We start from the raw sequence: 19,838 nt of genomic DNA on the forward strand, positions 1-19,838 counted from the left end.
TGCGGGTGAACAGAGCACGAAGAGAGGCATTGGCAGTTCAGGGGGGATGTGGGTGCATGGAATGGCATCTCTCCTCTTAACAGGTTTCCTGACAGACAGTTGCATCAGCCTGGAGTCCTTTCATGCATTGCCCAGTGTCTAACACATGGGACAGATTTCTGCAGACGCCTTGTTAATCTAGATTAGCATTGATTTTCAAACAATTCCTCACAGCTGCTGAGAAGTGCAAAGGTGGGGCAGAGCACAGCTATGTGTCTGCATGTGCTGGCTGTATATTAGGGCGTAATAGGCTTCCAAGGGAGGAGTTCTTAATTTGGACAGAGACTATATATGCTAATTATATGGCATCAGTCCTGGCAATTAGCAAGCATATTTTCAACTTGCGTTTTTGACTGAGGTAACAAAGCCAGCATTGCCTTCCCCACTCACTAACTTGAAAGGCTTTGTCTTGATTTAAGAAACGATGTCCTAAAGCTGTTAGGAGAAAGTGAAGCTGTGTTACTGAGACTGTCAGGCTGCCCACTTAACAAACTGCATGGTAAATGGATGAGCAGCCAAGCTCCCTGCAATGGTTCATGAGAGCTTTGAGGTTATAAAATGCCAGCCAGCATTTATTGTCATTGGCACACAACATAATATTCCCACAGTGAATACAGCACGGGTCTTCCAAATCAGAGCATGCATCCCTAAAATATCAGGACCCAAAGATACACCTTTGGTCTGGATCATAGGTTGTCATACTTAAAAGAGAAAATAATGTACACCTCCCAGAAAGGAAAGTAATAATCAGTGGAAGAAACAGGAATGGAAACAAAGAGACAGAAAATTTGAAGTTCCCCTGGGTGATCCTGCCAACCCTCAGACATAAGACTGGCATAGGTTATGAGCAACATTTAAAAACATTTGTCACCTTAATTTGCTTGGATGTTTTCATAAATCTCAGCAGACATTTTAAATTGCTGTAGCATTTTTTGTAAATCTAGTTGCAAGCTATCTTTGAAAACTAGCCTTAACCCCCCAAGTGAGTTAGCCTTTTACAAAATTTAACCCTACAGGGAGGGTCATCAGCATGTGATTGTGCCACTGCAGTTGTAGCCTTTGAGCCTGGCTAGAAATATCCAGAGCAGTTCCCTACACAGAGCTGGGGTTACCTAACTACCTACACCAAAATTAAAGACAACAACCCCCTGTTGCTCCCAGTCCCAAGCCGTATGTTCCACACAGAAACCCATCATCTCAACACTGCAGTGCCACAGTCAAATTGCAAATATTTGAACGTCTTCCTGGAGACTGGCTGAGGTCACTCTGTGCTCAGCAGGTGCTACTGGAGATGATCTAGATTTCCTCCAGAAGGAAGTGAAGCTGTGTCACATCATACAGGAGCATCACTTAATGTTTGGCATTTGGGATGAAACTTAATGTTCTACAATTATAGTGTCGGATGGCTGGCAGCAATTTTTCCAGACAAATATCACATGTCTTTCCCAGAAGGATTCAATCTTTAATATTGTTTCGATGCTGGAGGCTTTTCCAATTTCTGTTTATTAGAAACTACTTATCTGTGTTGGAAGTGCTGCCTTTAACCCAATACAGCTGGTTCCAACAACAGCCCTGTGGAACAATCATGTCTCTAGCTTTTTACTTCCCTGAACTTGTAATATGACCAAAGCAAACTGTCACCTTGCAGAAATTAAGCCTTTGAAGGGCTAAATGAGTTTTAGCTCTTTATCTGCTTTGTGTGGTTTGAGGCTCTTTCAAAAGTTTAACTTTTACACCCTCAAAGCACGGAAATCTCTTTCTGATAATGCAGGGAAGTGTTGAAAGTCAAGGGGTGCACATGGAAAGTCCATGGAAGGAAAAACAAAACAAGAGCTGTGAGAGGCCAGGGCTGTGCCAGCCCAGAGCTGAGTTAAGGAGAGGTACAGCCACCCAAATTTACTCCTCTTTTTTCTACCTTTATGTTATTACCTTTCTAAACCCAAATAGCCAACTGCAGTGGAATTTCTTGCTATGAAGGTTGACTGGTGATGAAATGTAGTATTTTGGGGGACAATCTTGTTCATTTGGAGCACATGTACAAAAACAGGTGCCCTAATTCCAGGCAGGCTTTATTACTTGGCAAAGATTTGCACATTCACAACAAGAGGCTGTTTTATAATCATCATCCTCATGCCCAGCTTTAGGAGCAGAGAATGGGGAGCAGCTGTTTGTTCCATCTTCACCTATTTGAGCCACTGCTTTTTTTTTTTAATGGGACCTTAGTGAAGCTGTGATGTTTTTCTGTCTCAGGAGAATTTTTTTTTATCCCTCTGGAGAAAGAGCAAATGTGGGGTGACTGGGTTCATTACTGTTTCAAGGAAATAAGTAAGATTCAAAGTGTAATACATGAGTGGCAAATCTGACTGTGGTGAATGTCAATGTAAATGCAGTGATGTGCTTAATCCTTCTTTACTAGGGCAGCTCAGGCATTTTTTTGTTTTATTTTATGGGGTAGAGGAGACAAGTGAGCAGTGATAATGTGAGATGACGAGTCACCTTCCTGAAATGCTCTAACAAGTGTTTAATCTTTATTCCTTGGAGGAATGGCTTTAGTAACTAGAAAATTGAGAACAATAGAGAACTGAGGGAAGTTTTGGAGGAAATGGGTCACAGTAATTCATAACTCAAAAATAACTCATACTGGTTGGTATCCACCTTCCCAGGTTCCATTTTTGCCACCTCCCTGCAGGTCCAGCAGCTTTGCTGTGGGCTGTGATGTGCTGCTTGGGTAGCACTGACCAGCCTCACACCTGCTGCAGATTCAAGCCGTAGTTTTCTAACTGACTACTAAAAAAAGTCAAGAGAAAAAAATTACAAAAGCCTCGTAGCCCCTGCACGTTTCCATGTGTTTGAGCCTCCTGGATGCAGAATTCCCATCAGATCTCAACAGGGTTAGGGCTCTGAAGTTCTGGCTGCAACTGGAGGTGTGGTTGCAGAGGTGGCCACACTTTGTTGGGGCTCTACAGTTGCCTGTAGCCATCAAGATGCTGTTGTCTCTGGAAAGATGTATGTGAGATGACTGTCCCCACATTCATGCACCAGTGTCCATCTGTCCTGATGGTTGTACTCCCTAACCCAGCCGGCTTGGCCTCAGCTCAGTCCAGCCTTCCTATGCTGTGATCACACCTCCTGATGGCACTGCAGACACACTTTCAGAAATCCCAAACAATTCCCTCCTTACACCCATATTTCAAGCTCTTATTTAATATTGCCCCCTTTTCAGAGGCTTTAAGAAAGGTGGCAGTGCTTTATTGAGATTGGGTTGTTGTTTTGAGGCAGGCAGAGTGATGGTATTTTATTTTGATTTCAACAGCACAACCATTAGGATTTTGAAAGGTGGTAATATTCCCTGGAAACAGAAGAGGGCAGCTGTTTTTTGGGAAATGAAGACTGCATTGACTATTTTTGAGAATGAAATTGCAGTCACTCAGATCTAGATGAGAGAGGGATTTTTTTTTTCATGAATGAATAAAAATAGCACAGTACTGCAGGGCCTGTGTGAGTGTAATTAGTGTGTGAAATAGCTGGACCCCCATCACCTTCCTCAGAGTCCCTGGGCTTCGTCTGGCAAAATTAGATTGCTTGCAATTTTATTGCAATGTAATTAAAAAGTAACCAAGGGAATACAGAACTCAGTCGTCAGAGATGTTTGGCATCAGACAGAGTAAAAAGCATCCAGCAGCTCACTGGATTAAGAGCCAGTTTCTTTGTTTACTGCCCAAAGGAAAAAAAATGCTCTGAATTGTCTGTATGTATGGAAAAACATGGAAAAATAAGATTCAGTAAATGTTATTAAACCCTCCAGAGTTTTTTTTTTAATTAAAAGATTTTTTCAATTTGTATTAAACAACAAATGCATAAATGCCAAGATAAAACATCCTTTTGGAATGAAATCTATTTTTTATAACCCAAAATAAGGCATCTTAATGTTTCAAACTTCAATGTCCAATGAAATCAATTATACAAGTTTGACAGGACTTTACAGTGGGGTTAAGTTCACCCAAATCTTTATTTCCTGGCAAATATTTAGCTGAAAAGCCTGCAGCTGCTCTGTTGTGTCTGATTTTAGTCCCAGAACAGCTCCCCTGTTGCAGCAGCCTCAACCTCCCTTGTCCTCTAAGCCTGTACACCTATTTTTTTGTGTATGCAGGTTGCACACAGGCAGCACAAGGTAGCCAGGTTTTTTGTAAGAAATTACCCATGCCTGATTTTCCACACAATACCTGTTCCCCATCCAAAACCAGCAATTCCCTCTTCCCAGGTCCCTATGGCCTGGGCTGTGCTGGGGCTATGGCTGGATCCAGAGTCAGGAAGTTGGGTCTATTTTTAAAATAACTGTACTGGTTCTCATGGAAACACATATCCTGGATGTGGCTCTTAATGAGAGGGACAGTTGATTCCCAAGTCCTTAAATCACACATGGAGGGAGCATAGGAGAGGTGCTACCTCTACTAGTGGAGAAAAGTGATGAACAAGGAAGATGGTACAGCAGCTTCTGGAGCTGAGGAAGGCTAAGTATCCACGTGGGACTTACACCTTCCAGTGCTTTCGTTGGTCCAGTTGGTAGGTAATTTGGAAAACTCAACAGTGACTCCTTCCAGCACCTTCCCACTGTCACTGGGTATTTCCAGCTCTGAAAACAAATGGGAATTTTTGTATTTGGCTTCACAGATGAGCATGTGAAAAGCAAATTGTCTCTTATTTTTTTTAAAATAGCTCTGAGGCAGAAATAATTAGAGATTCTCCGTAATGAAACAGTACTGACTGAAAGGGTAGCCCAAAAAACTGCTCTTCTGATGCAGAAAATAATGAGGGCTGCCCTAAACTTTTAATCAGAAGCTCAACTTTTATTTGCAGTTCCTGACAAGGATAGCATCCCTTAGTAATGCTTTTGACAGTTCCAAACTCCTGAAATTAATATGAGAGCAATGAGAATTTAATGGAAGCACTAATTACAGATGCTGAAATTATTCTGCTGCAATTCAAAACCTCTGATGTGGAGAAACTCTTAACACGGTTGGGCTGTCATCTAATTTCTGTGAAGTTTTGCTGTGAAAGGTGACCCTGGCCTTACCCACCTGAATCCTGCAAGATATGGGCATCCTTCCCTCACATTGACTTCCACACCTTGCAAAGAATTAGGATGCAAGCAATTAATTCTTCCTGCTCTGGAGACTGTACTACTCATACCCCTCCTCTGTACTGTTCCCTCCATTTCCCCTCTCATAATTAGTCATAAGGTCCTGGATTCAGGGGCTCACATCCAGGCTTTTTCCCAAAATGCTGGGTGATTATGCAGGTGGATTAAACACAGCTGGCTGTAGCAGTCTGTACCTAGAGTGCCACCTCTGCAGCAGAAATAGCTGAACCACACATGGAAAAGCTCCTGCTTTGCTGTGCTTCGTGGTCCAATCTATTAGAATAGACTGGTACCAGCAATTTGGTGCCACTTCATGTGGTTATTCAGGTATCAGTGGTGCACAGACAGAAGTGATGGCCAGGTAGCCTCTAGGAGATGTGGGAGAAGAACGTTTCATGGAGAGGAGTCACCTCAGTCTTTAATCTACCCATACTCCTGAGTGCACATCCCAAAAATCAGAGATTTTTGGAAAGCAAATTGACGTTATCAGAGAGAATGTCTTGCTCCAGAGACACTTTTCACCCTGAACTTCCTCCAAACCTCCCAGAGGTTCTGCCAGGTCCCTGGGTGCCACTGGGCTGTGGGAGGTGGTCCCCACTCCACAGAACAGCCAGACCTTGGCACGCTGGGCTGGTGGGCTGCGCCCTTGGAACAGTGCCTGCCTCTTTGGAGCCTTCGTGGTGATGCCAGGAGATTGCTGTTGGACTGATGTCATGCTCTAAACACCCAGAAGAACCTAATCATTATTCTTCCAGAGGTTTTGCTGTTTTTTTGGAGGCTGGCTACATGGCAGCAAGCCCACACTGCCCTCCTTGCACATCCTGAAAATGCTTCATCTGGATGTTTAGCATTCAGGAGAACAAGAATTAAATTTGAAGGCTTTAAAGGGAGATCTTCGATTACCAAGATGAGGGGAAGTCACAGACTGAACGACTGGACATGGATTTTCCCCAAAACATGAACATCTTTTATCTATGTAACTTTATTTCCTGTCTCTCTTACAGCCAGCTGTGAAACCTGAATCTTGATATTAGTTCCAACTGTTGAATGTCATTAGATGATTCATCTCTTCTATTAATACAAAAAGTAATACCATTTTCTGCTTTGCACATAATGCCTTTTGAGAAATAGATGAAGACATAAGGGACATCGAAGAATTATTTAATCTAAGCTTTTTACTTCAGCCTTGTGTTTTGTCTCTCCACTGAATGATTACACTACAGTTCCTGCCCTTCCCCAATTACTCTGGAGACAGTGCACAAAGGCAGGAGCCATCTCGTCCTGCTTCAGTGCCCCTCTCCTAAGGGAGGGGTGTGCATCTTTTATCAAAAAGTAATAAATGTCCTTTGGTATAACGGAGTGAAAAAAGGAGGGGAAAATCAACAAGCTGGTTTCAACATGCTCTGTTAATAAGCCAAAGCCACTGTCATAAAAATGTCAGCACCAGCACTGAAAATCGGAGTATAGTCCTAATGACTGAGCTGAAAAATCTAATTTTGGCAAAAAGCTGGCTTGGAGATTTTCCACCCTCTCTGGTCAACGTTCACGGAGTCATGTGCATAAATACAAACATTCCTGGGAAACTTTTCAATGAATCAATATACCCTTTGGCAATAAAGATGGAGAAGTTTTTATGGTTGTGGTAATTCTTGGCATGTGATGTGGATTTTGCAGCTGAAAGACAATGGCCAATTTTATGGATTTTTAAGCTCCTATTAGATTGTGAGGACCTTGATAGGGTGGAATTTGAACACGCCATTCCTCCTCCCCTTCCCCTCTGATATTAAAAAAGGGAACAATAAATCAAAGATGAATTGAGAGAAGTAAAAATGAGAGTCAAGAGAAATCTTATGGTATTAAATTTTGGGGAAAGATATTTGTAAACCAACTACTTAGTTCCAAATATCTCTGTAAAATAATGTTCTCTCTAAACTTACCTAAAATCATGGACCACATGTTGACTTATGGATGCTGAGTGCTGAAGCATTAGTTAGTACTATCAGACAATGCCTGATCTCAGCTCACACTAAAGCTACTGAAGAATTTTCTTACCAAAATTTCTTACTATAGAGAATTTTGGGTGCTGTCAGTGGGGAGACAATGATATTTTACACAAGCATATTAAAAGCTCCAGTTATCCATTTAACTTAGGGGTAGGTGGCATCCTAACAAATCCATATTTCTGTTTACTGAGGTTTGTAAGTGCTGTTATAATGATGGTAAATTATACGGAAAGAAACCAGTTAACTTCCCAGGACTGGGAACAGAAAGTTCTTTCTCCTTTAGTGCCTTTCTTGCTGCTGTCAAAGGTTTATCGAGAGGAAGCTGCATTTTTCTCAGCACATTATTATTGTGATGGTTTCCCCAGCACTGACAGCAACCCCGGCACTTTCTCATTATTTGGTAGATGTGCAAAAGCCTGTTCTGTCTCCCATTAAAGTCAATAACTATCTTTCCTAATTAGCATTCAAATTACGATCGGTTTCCTAACACTCCTATCAATTAGGCACAGCACAGCCACGCTCTGTTGTTTGTTTGAATTCTTCGAAATGAGCCGGGTCCTGAGAGGCTGGGCAGGATCATGGGCAGGAGCCAGACCCTATGGATTTGGGTTGCATCCACTGGTAAATCATGGGCTCTGAAATGCTGCTGGAGGAGGAGGAAAAGGAGACTCTCCCGAAACAGCGGACCCAGCACAGCTGGTTTAATTGCCCTGTTCCAATCAAATGAATAACTGGAAAGTGTCGGAAAGGTAATTGTATCTACAGAAATGGGGCTTTTTTTTCTCCTTTTTCCTCTGTGCTGGATGCTTAGGGCTGTAGTGACCTTGGTACTCAGTGAACTTTCACCAAGAGTTGGGCTGGGGCTCAAAAATCGAGACCTGCAGGTTTCCGAGGCCAATTCCAGCACACGGGAGCAAAGGATAACTGACTGGGATGCTGCAGCTTGGAAAGCCGGCACATTGTACTGCTGGGTTTCCTCAGCTCCAAACACAGTATGTCAAGGAATTGATGTAGATGTTGAGGAGGCACAAAGGGAGTTTGGAATGATTGATGTGTCATCATGACTCCTCCAAAGGACCTGCCAAGTGGGAAGCGGGACGGTGCAATGCAGGTACCGGGGACTGCAGCTTGTGTTTGCTGTGCAAGATTGTTTCTTCAGATTGGGATCAGAGTATTTGCAGTACTCCAGTCAAAAAGAGGAAAAAAAAAAAAAGAAAAAAAGAAAAAAAGGAAAGAACCAATGTGTTTTGATGAAGTTCAAGCACAGAACAAACAGAACAAACCTGGCTCCCTGATGACTCTACCAAGGTTTGCTAGAAATTAGCTTCTCAGCACATGGTGGTATTTGCTAGCAAAACAGACTAAATGATCTAAACCAAAGCACATGGGGCTGTTATAAACCTCCTATGCCTTAGAACAGAAAATTACTTAGCACTGGTGGTTTGCTCCTAACATCCTTCCCCAACCTAATAGAGACCTCTGAAAGGTCTGTTTTCTACTGTGCAAACTCGGGCTGCTGCCTATCTTCCTCTGTCCCCAAAGCTTATATTACATTTGCACTATTTAAACTCCTGACTGTTTCTCAGGCTATTGTGTTTTTCAACCATGTGGTACACTTGAATTAATTCTGTATGTGAGAAATGGAGGCAGACAGAAACCTGTTCTTTGCCCATAATGTGGGAGTGAGGATTATTTCCCCTTGGAGCTCTATACTTCACCTCCTTTCTCCATTTTCCTTATCTAACTTGATAGAAGACCCTCTTGGCAAGGATAGCAGTTGTCCATGTGGAAAAGTGACCTTTTAATCTATATTTTCCGCTTGCTTGGATGCAGTGAGCATCTGGATGAAGGAGTGTAGCTAGCACTACGCTGCCAGAGGGTTTTCAAGGACTGCCAGCAGCTGGTCCATAGAGGTAAGGCAGTCAGCTCCAGACCAGAATGAACCTATTAGCATTAATTAAAAGATAGAAGTATCTAAATGTGATGGAGCTTGCCTGTGTTGCTGCTGGAGATGAATCTTAGTCTTATTTATACCTCTTTACTGTGTATTGAAGGACAAGCCTCAGTCACCCCAGCACTATCCAGTGGTAAAACACCAGTAAATATGGACAACCAGGACTTTTCTTGCAGGATAGACAATGTGAGCTGCCAGAAAATACAAGAATGGTGCCCAGGTGCCACTTCAAGTGTTCAAGGCCGGGTTGAACAGGGCCGTGAGCAACCTGATCTAGTGGGTGGTTCCCCTGCCTGTGGCAGAGGGTTTGTAACTAGATGATCCTTAAGGTCCCTTCTAACACAAACCACTGTGTGATTCACCTGAACATTTATCCAGGACTGCCTGTCAGAGCAGGATATGGGGATTCAGGAGCAGGAAAGGGAGCAGCAACCACCCCCCCCCCCCACCTTCCATCCCCACATCTCTGCTGTCTTTATTCATTTACGTCTCACAACCAGATTTGATTTATCTGGATGTGCCAGCTCAATGAAACTTCAGTTTCTTCTCTTAACTGCTGCGATAATCTCACCTCTGCTGCCTTTTGAAAACAGAAAAAGCCGTGCAGCTAAAATGGCCCATTTCGATGAGCATCTCTGTGCTTTTTCAGCTTTGCTTCACATCACAGAAAACTTCATCTCAGCACCTGAAGCACTGATTTCAATTTACATTAATTTCAGACATACAAAGTGATTCCCTAATGGCTGAGAGCATTGTTAATGTGTGTCTTTTTTTGAGGTAAAGAATGAAGAAAAGGGTCTAAAAGTAATCCATATATTTTATGTAATAACAATTCGCAATGAAGCAAAAACTCTTAATGTCCCCGTGAAAGTTCTTGCAATAAAATATATACAGCCCCCTGTTTGGTTGTTAATTCTTATTTCACACTTTTTATCTGCTGAGCTTTTCAATTTTCTGAGCAAGACAAGAAAAATGAACTCTTGGTGCTCGGTGCACAGAAGCCATCTAATGGAAGAGAAGAGAGTTTCCTCTCTAACCTTGAGTAACTCACCTGCCTTCCAGAGGAAAGGAGGGAGATAAGGGGAAATCCTCATCCTGAGTAGGGTTTTCCAGTTACATTGCAAGGTCTGATGGGGAGTCTCCTGAGGAGAACTTCAAAGACCGGTCACTTAAAACCCAAAATTGTGATACGTATTCTGACAGAAAGGTCACAACTCTTTCTTCAGCTTGGGAAACTGAAAAATGGCTTTATTTAACAGCAATGTACTTATCCCCCTTGGAATGTGAATGAAGATTAATCCTCAGTCACGCTGGGAAAGACTTCGCTTAGAAATGACTGTTATAGTGATTTTAAATTAACATATACAGCATACAGAGTGAATTCTTTTCCTCTGAGTGTGTCCACTCTGGGCACTTTTTACCACAATTTAATTGACTGCCAATTAATGTAAAGTAGTCACACATTTTTAAGGCCAGTGCAGACACTTTCTCACATTAATCTGCGAGTTGGCTGATAATTAATCTGAGACATCTATCCTCACAAACCCCAGAGATAGCTTTACCTATCAGATATGAAGCACTTGTTACTAAAAAACACAATTATATCTTCATTTATAACAGCTGAGAACCAATGTTTAATTAGTTACTTGATATAATTCGTGGACAACTGACTTTCATATAGACAGGGTCTCAAGTGATCTGAGTTATATATTTAGCTTTCCTGTCAGGTTTGTAAATCATCTTGGGAAATCATTTGCTCCTTTGTGCTTCTTTTTTAACCTCCTACTTACCACCAACAAAAGAGAATGAAAAAACGCTATATCAAAGGTAGGAGGTATACTTTTTAGTACTCAATTTGTGGATTTTTTTCCAGTCCAGGAAATCTCATGAAATTTAGTAAAATATTTATCTCCAAATATTAATTCAACCTGAAGCTATTTGTGACTCTCTTTGTAAAAAATGGAAGCATTTTGAGAAGAACCAGGTGTCTACAAAGCATGCTGCTGTTCTTGCCTACACCTGGTTCATCTGTCATCACTTGAACCCAGATGAAGTAAATATACAGGTGCTTTTGTCTTCACCTGACATTTTCCATTCACTCTGTACACAGGCACACGATAATGTCAGCTCGCTACAAGCACAGGATCTGTTTGGTACTTTCACTCTTTGCTTCCCTTGTCCTGCAGAGATACCCCAGCACCCACAGAAACAGCATTACCTCCCTGTACGAGGGTCCTGCACCTTCGTACAGCCCAGCCCTTATGAGGAGCCATCCTGTTTATGGTGGAACATACAGGGGAGTGAGCAGCTCACAGAGACCTCAAAACCTCTCATTTCACATCTCATTTCCGAGTGAGCACAACCACCTGCTTACAGCTGCCTAGCTATGAAAACCATCCCCTTTGCTGGCTAATAACTGTGGTTGAGCCAGCCTAGTCCTTGAAAGAGAAAAAACAGAGCTGGCATAGCCTCCTGCTTTCTGCTGGTACCCACCCACCTCCCAGAGTGCCAGTGACTCATGCTTAGATCTCAAACAACAGATGTGTTGCCCAGTACTGTTGTGACAGATGCTGCCAAAACCATTGGGGCCTCTTTTCTTTGCTGAACTAAAGCAAAATATTTAAGTAAGTGAGACCAAGTGTATTGTTCTGCTCCCAAGGCCCTTGTTGAGCTCATTGCCTCAGGACTTGCACCAACACTTCAATGACTAGTTCTGCTGGGCTACAAAACCCCCAAACCCTAGAGCACGTCTCAAAGTCAGGTTGTTGCAGGCAAGCTCAGAGGGATCTGGAAACCACAGGTTGGACTGGGCTGGCCAATCTTCCTGAGTCAGTCCTACCAAATCTACACTGTTCACTGTTCATACTGGGGGACTGGGGATGTCTGTGAATGTCCTTGTTGCCTATATTGCAGGATGAGCCTCAGCCATTGTACTGCCCCCCAGTTAAGAACAATAAAGCAGCTGTCACCTTCACTTGCAGAGATGAGCTTCAGCTCTGTGATTTCCCCACGCACCCCATCAAAGTCCTTCCAATTCTGTAGATACTCCCATGGCTCAAGGATTAGAAACTTCTGCCAGGCTGGTTGGAGCAAAGCCCCCTCCACAAATATTGAAAGGGTCTTAATCAAAGTCAGTAAGTGCCAGAGCAAAATGAATTGAACTTTGGGGTGAAAAATGGCTTTTATTTTTAAGGAAGGTGGATACTTTCTATTGATTTTTTTTCTTTACTCAGGATTTTGCAGTGAATCCATAAAGCAACTTTCACTGCAATGTTCTTGGAAATAAATGGACCCTATATTATGCACATTCATTTAAACCCAGCAGATCTATTTAAAAAGAATAGGAACTGATTGAGTTAGCTTTCTGTAATTGAAAAGGGGCTTGGCTGTACCAGTCTTTTTGCAAAGTATTTTATCTTCTTGAAAGTTGGATCATCAGCTGTAGTTAACTTCATTTTGCTTTCAAGATGCTTGTTTTGTGCTTCCAGTCTAGGCTTTTCCTAAACCACCCGGAGCTTAACTTTTAGCTTAAGCTTGCACAAACTTCAGTGGATTAGATCGCAACCAGGGATGAGCTGTTAGTCCAGTCTAACCACTACCACAATCCCTGACCTGTGGCAGAGGACAGTGGGGTGACCAGAGCAGCTCCTGGGAAACAGCCCTTGGTAAACATGTGACACCAATGCAGAGCATAAGCTGCAAGGAATTCTGCTTTTTTAGTGGGGATGCTTATTAAATATGTCTGTTGAATGTACACCTGCCACATCTTGTTGCCCTTTTTGTCTCCTGCCTGGACAGCTACACAAACTGTGCGAAGAGGCAGAGTAGCTTTTGGCCCTGGAAAACAACTCCCTCCTTTTCCTGTTTTTTTCTTATAGATGTGCAGCATTCCCAAATCTTTCAGTACCATTTGTCATCTGTGTCTTCTTGCTGAGTTTTTTTTCTCCACCACCACTACCACAGGTCTTAGATGTTAGCTATCCTACTGCCCACTTGCTTCACTTTGATGTCCACCCTCTCAGAAAGAGGTTAATCCTGAGGAAAAAAAAAATTCTCCCAAAGGATCCTCTTTCTTTCCTCCTACTCACATGAATCAGCAAGCAGTTCTGTAAGTGGGGATGGGAGGAGAGCAGGTCAGTGCTCAGGGCATATCCCCAAGCCACTGCAACAGGGGGGAGTTGAGACCTCAGCACTCTTTGATATCAGGAGAGCCCTTTGTTTTCATTCCCATTAGCTCGGGCTGGCTCTGAGGGATGTGGGATGCTGCTCCCCCTTGCTTTAGTCAGACCTGCCCCTTGGTGAGAGGAAAGCTCAGCGATGGCCCCGGGCTGTAACACCAGGGGAAGGTGGGGGTACCCCGAGGGTGCAGCAGTTCACAGGCACAGCTCAGACCACGGTCACACCAGCACAGGGTGCTGGGGAAATCAGTGTGTTGTTGCTCAAGCTTCTGAGGGCACACGCATAATTTTGTGAGTGAGGAAGCAGGAAAAAAGTTGATATAACATCCTCAGTCCCGCTGACTTACACTGGTCCTTTGAGTGAAATCAATATAATCTATGGTACCCACGGATCAGGATGAACAGAACCAAACAAGCAGCTGCTTTGTTAGCATCACCTTACTTGCAGAGAGGGTGCAGGAGAGCTGCCCAGCCCACAGCAGCCATGCTGTGTCCAGGTCCATGGGCTCTTCTCAGGGCTGCTGGATCCTGGCTGAGGTCTGGAAGAGAAGTTGACCACTGACAGGGGTGTATTGCCAGGCCCTGGCAGTGTTTTTCCTGATTTGTAGCTGTGGAGGAGGAAAAGCATTCAGGAATCAATATTAGTGGATTTTAAATTAGGTACTAAATTATCTCACCTTCAGTCACAGTGGATTTACTCCAGAATGATTCCTACAAAAAAATTTACTGTTTTTTGATGGAAAGAAAAATATGGTGAGTACAGCAAACATGTATTAAAAAACAATAAAAATATGAAATAGTAACAATTTGCTCTCCCTTCCCAAATCTATGTAGAGACATCCTGATCTACCTCATGGAGAGTTACTAGTGAAAATATCATGATGTAACATTATTGGGGGAATAACCTCCCCCTGCATTACTGCTGCATGAGTCACAGATACAATAACGATATCATACATAACTCTGGTGAGCTTATAAATATATGAATAGAGAATGAACTGCAAGCTGTTTTTCCTCTTGCCTGTAGTACCAGGTGCCAGTAGCTCTAATCAATGTACACTTACGTATTAGTGCAACGTGAGTGAATCTTTTTTCATAGCAGGAAAAAAAAAATCTTTATTTTTCTCTGATAGAAAAACAGCAATATAAATACTTCATAATTTCAGCCACAGCTGCTCTGTAGCTCTTGTGCTGAATTCTAAGAGATAGTAAAACCCGTAATCATTTCCCTCTTCTGCAGTTTGTAGCCAAAACATAATTACAGTAAAACACCAAGCTCTGCAAAACCCAAGAGGTGAAATTGTGCCCTCCAATAAAAGAGGGGGATAGGGATGAGCTTGAGAATGTCACTATTCTCCATGGAGCTGAGTGCCTTGGGGGAGCAGAACCTGTACAGTGGGCAAACAGCATTATGCTGTAGAAGAAATTCCACACTAGTGGCCACAAAGCCTCATCCACTCAGAAGAACCAGAAAGAAACAGGCAGATATCCAAGGACAGAGCCTAAATACACCAGCTGGGGCAATGGGGGGGTGTGGGAGGGGGTGGTGGTTGTATGGGAATGGGATCCCAGCTGAAGATGATAAGGTTGGTTAAGGCTTGTTGGTGCACTCAGGGTTCCAAATTTCAAAAGAACCAGAGGTAGTAGCAGACTTTGGAAGGTTTTAGCCTTGACTGCTGTGTGTGCCTTGTTTTCCATTACCAGTTGTGCTCCTTGTACCATATTCCTGCCAAGTGGAAGTGAGCTTGGAGTTCTGAGCGTGCTTCCTCTGATAATCTCCATGGTGCTGTGCTATGGCTGTGGTCAGAGATGGGGCTGCAGGAGGAAAGAGTCTATTGGCAGTGCATTAGGAAAGGTATGAATTTCTTAATAAGTTGTTGTAGCTATAGGCTGCTGGTTTGACTCCATCAGCAATTGCTGAAGGTCCTAGAGAAGGATGTCCCAGCCAGCCTGGAGGGTGGTCAGGTGGTCCAGAGGTGCTCCTTGGAATGTCAGATGTGCTTACTAATGAAGAAGGTAGTGGATGGGTCACAACTTGTCTATCAATGGCCTTTTGTTGGGTGTATTTGGCTGTATCCAAGTGCTCTGAGAAGGGCACTGCTGGAGCTGTGTGGGTGGACTGGCAGCTCTGGGAGCAGGGAGGAGCTCTGTTCCCTGGATGACACCAAAGATGTCTGTGACAAATGGTGAGTTGTAGGTGCATGGAAATGCTAATGGGTGGTCACGTTGTCCTAAAGAAAGTGTCTGTGACATTGGTGGTGTGCCCCAGCGTTGGCCTCATTTGCTCTGTCTGCACACGGGTCTGGATGGTGTGAAAAGACTCAGGTTTGTAACTGAAGGAGAACTATGAGCTTTTTCTGAACTGTAGCTGTGAACTGGGCTCTCTGGTCAGTACTGGGAGGCCGTGGCATCAGCAAACATGCTGTAGTGAATACTGGGCTGTCTGTGGGGCTGGGGGTAGATTCTTATGGGAAGTCACTGGCCCCATTCCTGCTTTGCCTGGGTCAGATACTCAGTCCTTACACTCCCTCTCTTGCACTCTCTTTACCCTTCATGTGGCAAATAACTCCCACCAATGAACATCAGAAATTTTTGGTCATGAGCACAGTTATAGACATGTTAATTCTTCCTTAAAGAGACTTAAAAAGACTCAAACTCCATACCCTGATACACACATTGTATTTAGTAATTAAAAGCTCTTATCACACCAAGTTCTGGTTTAAAAATAGTTCACGGCTCCCCCTGGACTATGGAAGGAAAAAGTCATTCTTAAGCAATGTATGATAGAGAAGCCTATGGATTTCTTATCCCTTCTGAAAGCTCAGTGGGGACCCCTTTCCCAAGGAGAGCTAGAGGGGGAAATCTGGAGAGACAAAGTCAGTGAGAGAAAGGAAGAGGGAAAGAAGATTCACAGCAATGAAATATTCACCCTTTCCTAAATAAATTCCTAAATTCACTTAGCATTTCAACAGGATAGATGTGGAGAGATACCCCTAGGGAGGAGAAATGTTGAAGGGCAAAAGGAACAGAAGACGAAGTTTCACTTTGGCTTGAAGCAACATAGTGTGAAGGGTGCTGGAAGGCTGGCAGTGCCACCAGGTTTGTCCCTGTCCTTCTGGACTTGGCAGTGCCATTTCTGGAGCTCTTTGATACAGGGACCACTAGTATACTGGCTATTGCTTTTTGCTCAAAAAAAAGAAAATTTGGTGTGCTGAATGTGGAAACGAGGGTGGGTTTTACATCAAAAGAAACCTGCCTTACACCTTGCCCTGCACAGCCCTCTGAGGGTTCTCTGAGCGGTCTCTTGCCCAATGACTGAAAAATATCAGCATCTCTGTGGAGTATCCATAGTGGGCTGGTGAGAAGCCCAATCCAAGAAGATAATCAGAGAGTAGAAATGAGCATTTATTTCTTCACTTTTCTATTAATTCAGCCTGACAATGCAATAAGGGAAAGGTCACCCCCTGTGCTGGTGGTGTCAGGGTGATGCATGGCTGGGGTGCACTATGTGTGAGGAAGGAGCCCCCTCCTCCTGGCTGTGCTGCACCAGCCCGTGACACGCTCCGCACGCATCACCAAATTACACACACATCTGTTCCAGCACCAATTAGTCATGTGATGTTTGAAACATCAAATATTCTTTCCCTGCTTATCAACACTGTAATTATGGCCTGTCAGGGTTTTATTCTTCTCTTAAAATAAACACCATAATGTTCGTGTTAACTCTTCAGCTCTCTGGGGTTGTGGGATTCCATGGCAGCTCAGGGCATGAGTGGAGACCACGGGGCTCCTGTCCTCGGGCAAAAATGGGGCAGAAAGGCAATGACTTGAACAGGGTGTGCAGTGCTGAGGCCAGGGTTAGGACCAAAGCTCTCAAATATCTGCTCTAAGGCTTTAATAATATGTCAGCTTTTTGGTATGCACGTGATGATATAAATACACCACAGCTACCTTCGCTATGGTAAAGTTTTAGAGCATCCTGGGCAGAATTGCTGATAATTTTTATGAGAACCCCTTCTTTCCCATGAGACATGGGGTTTTTTATTGTGTAATCAAAATTTTAGAAGAAAGAAACACATTTTAAGGGAGTTTGTTTTCATTTTGTTTATTAAAGGAGGGTTTACTTCTGATCCATCAGCTGAAGATATTATTGCTTTCAGTTTAGAAAAAGGGGATGAAATCCAAAAATTTGTTTTAAGTGGTTTTTTTTCTGACATAAAGAAAATTTATTTCTGCAATTTCACCCAGGGAAAACTGGGTTGAAATATGTTTTGTTTTCTCAGCTGCCTGAGCCTGTGTCAATGCCAGCTGACGTCGGGTGTGCAGCATGGGGCACACTGCAGAGTCTTTTGCCTGGACAGGTGTTGCAGAGACTTTGTTTCATTTTGGAGGCCAGAGAGGTCCTGTGCCTTGGTTTGCACCTCTCACAGCTGCTGCTGCCTTTCCCAAGCATTTCCCACTGTGACAGGTGCTGTGAAGGCAGAGAAGCCTTGAGGCACTTTGGGGCCAGAGAGAGGAGAGGTCAAGCTTTAAAGAAGTACATGCAGTAGCTCACCACTGCTGCGAGCTGAATTATTCAGACCCAAATGATCTGGGTCATCTCTCCCAGGCCAGTTCTGGTTTTTTTTATGGGATGAACTTGGCAGTCAGTGCTCAAGAAAGACCCTTGGTTATGTTGGGTCAGGAGCAAGGGGCACTGGCACAGCCAGCTCTGGGAAATCAGCCCTGCTCCCACCCGGGGAGGTGCTGGGGTCTCTGGTTGCTGTTTGGGCTTTGAATTCCCCACTAAATTCACCCCAAAGTAAGTAAATGAGCAGAGAGGCTGCAGGAGGGGTCATGTATGTGCATGGGCTCCAAGGGATATACCTGACTTTGCTCTCCTCTTCTCTGTGACCTTACTCTCCACTTTTCACACCTCTGTTGACTTCACTATGCAGCATTTTGTTTGGAAATCTGAAACTACACAGCACACTGCAGTTAATGGTAATGACATGCAAGCTTGTTTTTTTTTATTATTCTCTATTGCTGCTTAATGACCTAAACATTTTGAACACTTTTGATAAGTTGACTGAGGTGTATAGATTAAATTCCTGGAGTTTCTGATGTGAAGGGCTCTTAGCAATGAGCAATGTCACAGCTAATCTGCAGCTCTCAGGGCCTGGGACATGCTGCAGCAATGTGGGGAAACACAGCCCAGTTCCTGTAGAAATCCTGCTTTATTGATGCTGCTCCAACATCTCCTCTGCAGCAAATGTCAATGCCAAGCAGAGAAGAAAGGTAGTGGGATTGACTTGGACTAAGAGAAGCTCATCTGTGTCCCAGGTTGCTCTTTATGGGTGTCACATGGGACTTTCATTATCCAGTTTTATCTTAGCCTTGGGGTTACTTATTTCTTGAAGGGCAAAGCTTGCTGCTGATTTTCTTCCTGAATGGCAGTTCTAATCTAGTGCAACATTTCAACTGTGTAGACATAGTTGCTCAACTTGTACTTTTGTATCCATCTTTCAAACAAAACAAAAAAAAAGAGCTGTAGTTATAATAATATTAATTATAAGCATATATTAAGAATTTATATTTTCAAGCAACTCTTTTCCTACTATTTATCCTCCAAAGGCAAAATAATAATGTCTGGAAGATTTGCATTTCCTCCAGGAGCTGTACTGGGTGCTGCCTCCCACTGGCTATGTATTAGATTTGGAAGACAAGCTCTTGCACAGGTCTCTGGGCTGTGCTGGCCAGGTTAGCTGAGTGAAAACCTCCTTCACAGGTCCCTCACAGCCCCTGCTCTGCTCAGGGGCTCTCTGACAGCAACGTGGTAGATGCAAACACAGCTGGAATCCAGAGGCTGAGGGGGATGCTGCTAATGAGGGGTATCAACCCACACTGTGCCTCGGCGCAGACTGAGAGGTGCAGCCTGAACAGCTCAGCTGTGTGCTTTGGAAGGGCTACTGGCCATTCAGGGGCTGAATGTCCAAAATGGCTTTAGTGCAGCCTCTAAAAATGCTGTGGTAACCTGGCCCTGCTCTTCTGGGCTCTTCTAAGACCTGAGTTTTGTATGCATGTGCTATTTCTAAGGCAATTTCACAAGGCAGAAGGGGCCCATGGCTGTCTGATTGCCTGAGTCCACACTGCAGCATGAGCTGGGCATGGCAGCTCATGTTTTGAAATACTCATAGAAGTTACATCTCCAAACAGACGTGGGCAAATTGTGACTCCAAGGGTACAAGCTCAACATTTGGGTTTGAAACTGTGCCTCTGTGAGAGAAATACATATTACCCATGGCTGAGGACAGAGTGCCTCAGTTTCCCCTCTCACACGGGCCAGCTCAGCTCTCTGGTAGGCACTGGGATGTGCTGCTCTGCCCCTCATATCCTTGCAGCACCCAGCTCTATCCCTGACTTGCTCACAGGGACCCTCAGGTAGTTGAAACAGCCAAATTCAGATCCAGCTTTCCAGCCCAAGTCGTTACCCAGCCTCGGAGTGCTCTCCCTGCTGAGCTGTTACTGCTGCAGGTTCTGCTCCA

Source organism: Corapipo altera, unplaced genomic scaffold (assembly GCF_003945725.1).
Source record: "Corapipo altera isolate COAL_440 unplaced genomic scaffold, ASM394572v1 113, whole genome shotgun sequence".
Classification (NCBI taxonomy): Eukaryota; Metazoa; Chordata; class Aves; order Passeriformes; family Pipridae; genus Corapipo; species Corapipo altera.